The sequence below is a fragment of the Urocitellus parryii genome, chromosome 9 (assembly GCF_045843805.1).
Source record: "Urocitellus parryii isolate mUroPar1 chromosome 9, mUroPar1.hap1, whole genome shotgun sequence".
Lineage (NCBI taxonomy): Eukaryota > Metazoa > Chordata > Mammalia > Rodentia > Sciuridae > Urocitellus > Urocitellus parryii.
The window spans coordinates 67,932,834-67,937,940 of NC_135539.1; positions in this window are offsets into that span (position 1 = coordinate 67,932,834).

Here is a 5,107-nt window from a genome sequence, read left to right on the forward strand (position 1 = left end):
TGTAAGGAAGTACCACAATTTATCCATTCACCTACTATAGGCATCTTGATTGTTTCCAACTTACGAATAAAGCTATTATAAATATAACAGTTTGTGGGGCCTCAGGTGTGGCTGAGTGGTAGAGCACCTGCCTAGCCTGTGTGAGGCACTGGGTTCCATCCTCAGCACCACGTATAAATAAATAAACAAAAATGTATTGTATCCATCAACAACTAAAAATATATTAAAAAAATGTTTGTGCAGGTTTTTGTGTGAGCATATTTTCAACTCATTTGGGTAAATACCAAGGAGTTTGATTGCTGGATCATGTGTTAAGAGTACATTTAGTTTTTTAAGAAACTGCCAAATAATCTTCTAAAGTGGCTATACCATTTTGTTTACACTAGCAATGAATGAGAGTATTTCTGTCAGCATTTAGTGTTATCAGTGTTTTGGATTTTAGTCGATCTGATAGGAATGTTGTGGTTTCATATATTCTTTCTCTTTGAATTATAGTCTGCTAAGATTATATTACCCTAGGGTAATATGTCTCTTATCATTTGGAAGAGCCTTAGATAATAAGGCCAATACTGTTATAACATAGCTTAGAGACAGGAGGACATGGTCAAGTCCCTCTATCCATTTAACTCTATAAACAATACTAACTCTCTATAATTTGCTTATATTGATTAGTAAATTTGCTTTCTTATTTAAAGTACTTAAGAAGGTTTCTGATGCTTGCTACCACTATACAGGTAGCTCTTTTTTTAAAATATTTATTTTTTAGTTGTAGTTGGACACAATACCTTTATTTTATTTATTTTTATGTGGTGCTGAGGATCAAACCCAGGGCCTGGTACATGCTAGGTGAGCGCTCTACCACTGAGTCACAACCCCAGCCCATACAGGTAGTTTTTTTATTCTGAGGACTGAGTACAAGCTCTGGAGCCAGCCTGCCACTTTCTAGCTGTACAATCACGGGAAATTAATATGTGTTTTCAGTTTTCTCATTCATAAAATTGGTGTAATATCTCCTAGGGTGCCAGACACAGATTGGGACTTATGAAGATACCTTATAGAAGCTGCAGCATTTGGTCAAGGAAAGTACCAGCCTACCAGGATCCGCAGGGAAGAAAGTTAGGGAATCAGTATTCCTCCTTCATTCTTTTTCCCCTGGGATCTACTGCTGATGCCCTGTATTAGCCAAATCTACTGGAAGCCAGAGGAACATAGGAGTCTTTTGACATGGTTAGCATAGCAATTTCCTTGGGCACAAAGCGGACTTCAGAAGTATGGAGGTGGCTCTGGAAAGACAGGGAGATCTCCACCATAGCACTTTCTTTAATGTGCCTGATATCTCTCTTGTTTATCCTCTACACAGAGGAAAAACAACAAAACAAAACAAAAAAACCCCTACCATTTAGCAAGGGTCAAGAAGGGATAGAAGGTATGTGCAGTTGGATAGAGGATCTTAGGATCTGCTTAAGTGGAATCCAACTAATTCAACTACTACCTTTCATCCTTAGGGATGTACCTAGTACCAACTCTTATGTAGTGTAAGTTCAATTAATTTTTGCTTGTTTCTCATGACTCACAATGATGCAGTTAGTTACTGCATTACTTAAACTAATTACCCACTTATTTACCACCTTCCAAATTGTCATTGCTTTTTTTTTTTTTTTTTTTTTTTAAATTGCTTTCTTATTCTGTCAGTACCTGAGGGTTACAATGTTACTATAGCTGGATAGGGATAACCAGAAAACTCAGTGGCACAAAGCAGCCATTTGGTGTGCTCACGGATTCCATGAAAGGCATAGCAGGGTTCCATATCTGAGGAAACTCAGAAGAATTGGAAACTGGCAAAGTGTGTGGGGGTATCTGTGGGTAACTACTTATGCTTTTCCTCATGGTTGTTCCAGTATGGTTGCTATGGGGTAGCAAGACTTCCTATATGACAGCTCAGGCTCCCAAAGTGCATGTCCCAGGAGAAAGCCAGGGAGAAGCTTTTTTGCCATCTTAAACTTGGCCTTGGAAGCTACGTGGAGTCATTTCCGCCACTTGACTCACTGGATGCAATTCAATGCATTTTGCCTATCTTTATAGGAAGAATAATTAAACTCTACTTTTTGTGGCAATAGTGTAAAAGAAATTGCAGGCACCATTTTTTCTTGGAAGTCTCCAACTGATTTCTTGAATTCTTTGAGTGTCTCACAGACATTTCTACCCATCCCATTCCTCATTCTATTTTAGGGTACAATACCACAATTGACCCATTTGCTCAAGCCAGGAATTAGGTGTCAAACTTGGTTCCTTCCATTCATCTGTAAGTTTTGATAATTCTATATCTAAATATATCTTGAATCCAGGTAGGCTGGTACATTTTACTTAGTCTTCTTTCAAATATTATCCCACACAATATACTTCAACAGTGAAAGAATAACCCATCTATGTTGGCTTGGTATTAATTGAAAAACCTGGTGTAAACAGTATGTTTGAACATATCTTCTGGACTCTGAACATGTTTGCAATTGGCTAAAACTACGACAGTTCTTTTTGGCAAATGGAATAATTATTTGACCTAAATGTCCTTCAAAGACTTTGGAACAACATGGTAAGGTTTTCAAATAATTATCATTTAGTAAACCTTTTTTTGTGTGTGTGTGTTTGCTAAGTACTTTGTCTAGTTTTATTCTAATATGGAGAAGCCAAGATAAATAGGTAGCTTTTCAAACATTTTTTGCATTTTTTTTTTACATTTAGTGGGGCTAGGAAGAAAATTATTTTCTGTTAATTAAAATTATATAGTAGTTGTTGGTGAAGAAATTTTTTTCTTAACCATCATGAGCTCTAAGTTGGGATGGCTCTCCGTAACAAAAGACATTAACAATAAAAAAGTTTTTAATGTGTGTAGTGCATGTTATACAGGAGATACTTCAATGTAAAGTAACCCAAGGAGTGCTTAGAATTCTAATATAGGATCTTCAACAAAGAACAAATACATTTCTTTGCATGTATCTTGTAAATGACAGGACAAAGGAAAGTGATTTTAGGTTTCCAAACAGGGAAACTCTCAGAAGATAAATATAAAGGAGAAAAGAATGGAGTAAGGTTTGTTTATAGAGTCTTCTGGTACTACCTGTTGGCTAAGACTCTAGAGTTCTCTTCAGTGAAGTTGAATTTATAGCCTACCTTTAGACAAAAAAGCAAGAGGAGAGGGAGAAATCTTACTCTGTCTCCTTTAGGTCAAAAATATTTTTTATGCCAGAGACATATTTTGGAGTGACACATTCTGATTGCCTTCAGAGTAAAAGATGCACAGATTTCCACTCATCGTAGTCAATGTTCTTTATTTCATTATTGTTGTTCTTTCTTGGGTTTCTCCTTAACAAGTGTCTGAACTTACAGCTCCTTGACAGTTATATATTTAGATGATAAATCACACATTCCCCCTAAATACCCTGACAACATGCCTTTCCTGGCGGCAGCATTTCAGATGACTATCTACGTTTATAACAACAAACCATGTAACTTTCTACTCAAGGGCTTTGTCTTCTGTTGAAAATCAGCTAATTTTACATTTCTCCAATTAAGTAACATTTCAAGTCCTTGATACCTTCCTTGGGAAGCCACAAAAGTGGTTGTTTCTTAATCTGGCTCTGCTCATTCCAACTCTTCAAAGTAATCAGTATAATCCCCAACATAGAGCTGCTCCCAAATAATCTGCCTAAGGTGTCTTAATGTGGCAGAGTGATGGTTTGATCTGTTTGATTCCGCAGCCTTTTTTCTTTTCACTACTTGACAATACCATAAAACGATGACAGGTAATTAATTCTATGCTCTCATCTAGGGTAAAAATGTATAACTCAAACTAAATGAAGTTAAAACAACTGTATTTTGAGCATTTTATTACAAGGGGTAACTATGAGGAGCATTAAATCTAAGTAGTCATTACTAAAACAAGCTCAGTAAAACCTCTAGCCCGTGAATTCGATTACTTAGAAATGATTATAATGGTATATCTTTCACTGTAACTGTTTCAACTTGTATCTTTGTCAACTATATCACAGCAGGGCAAACAGTAAAGCCAATGTGCAAAAAGAAAACGGTATTTAAAAGATTATTAGCAGAAGACTTATGCTACATTTATATTTGACCTTTGCTCTTTTAGGTGTTAAGTATGATGAAAACCTCAATGAATTTAAGATATGACTGAGCTGAATGCTTACAGTGTGTGTTGATGATGACAGATAATTTACTTTTATAATTATATTAAGCAAAATTGTATTACTATTTTAAATCTGTTTACAGTATATAACACCTAACCTTTCCAGTAGTATTAAAATAAATAAATATCCTAGAGGCAAGCACCAAAAGCAGTCAAGGCAATAAAACTGTATCATTAGTAACTTGTAAACTAAAACTCTAGTCCTTTTTTTTTAGTCTTTGTTTCCCAAAGGAGTTACACTAATGAGTGAAGAAATTTTCCAGCTACATTTTCGAGGTTACAAATGATGCCTTAAATGATTGCCCATGAGACAACAGGGTTGTTTGTTTTTGTTTTTCCATTCTGGGGATTGAACCCAGAGGCACTTTACCACTGATCCACATCCCTACCCTTTTTATTTTCTTATTTTGAGACAGGGTCTCATTAAGTTGCTGAGGCTGGCCTGCAACTCCGGACCCACCAACTTCACACTCCAAAGTCACTGGAACATGGGCAAGTAAATTACATTCAAATGAAACCATACTTTTTTTGTTACCACATTGAATGGTGGACTACAATCAACACAAAGAAAAAAATCAAGCTTGTGGCTAACTATCTCTATGTATTATAGTGGTAGTGCCATTCTAATTTTATTGATGCTTTACTTTTCATAAAGTGCAGAAAATAAAATAAATAAGATTTAAAAAGATTTGAAGATTTATATACAGTTCTCAAGTTGAGATATTACTAATTACATTTCTTATATCTTTTTAACTCTGTGAAAGCTGTCACATACATTAAAAGCTCATCAACCCAGGTAGAATAATTATTTTGATCCCTCTTTTATCAGTTTAGTATTAAAGAGTATATAATTATGAAGCTTATTCTATAATACAAGTTTTAAATAAAAGAAACATTTACATG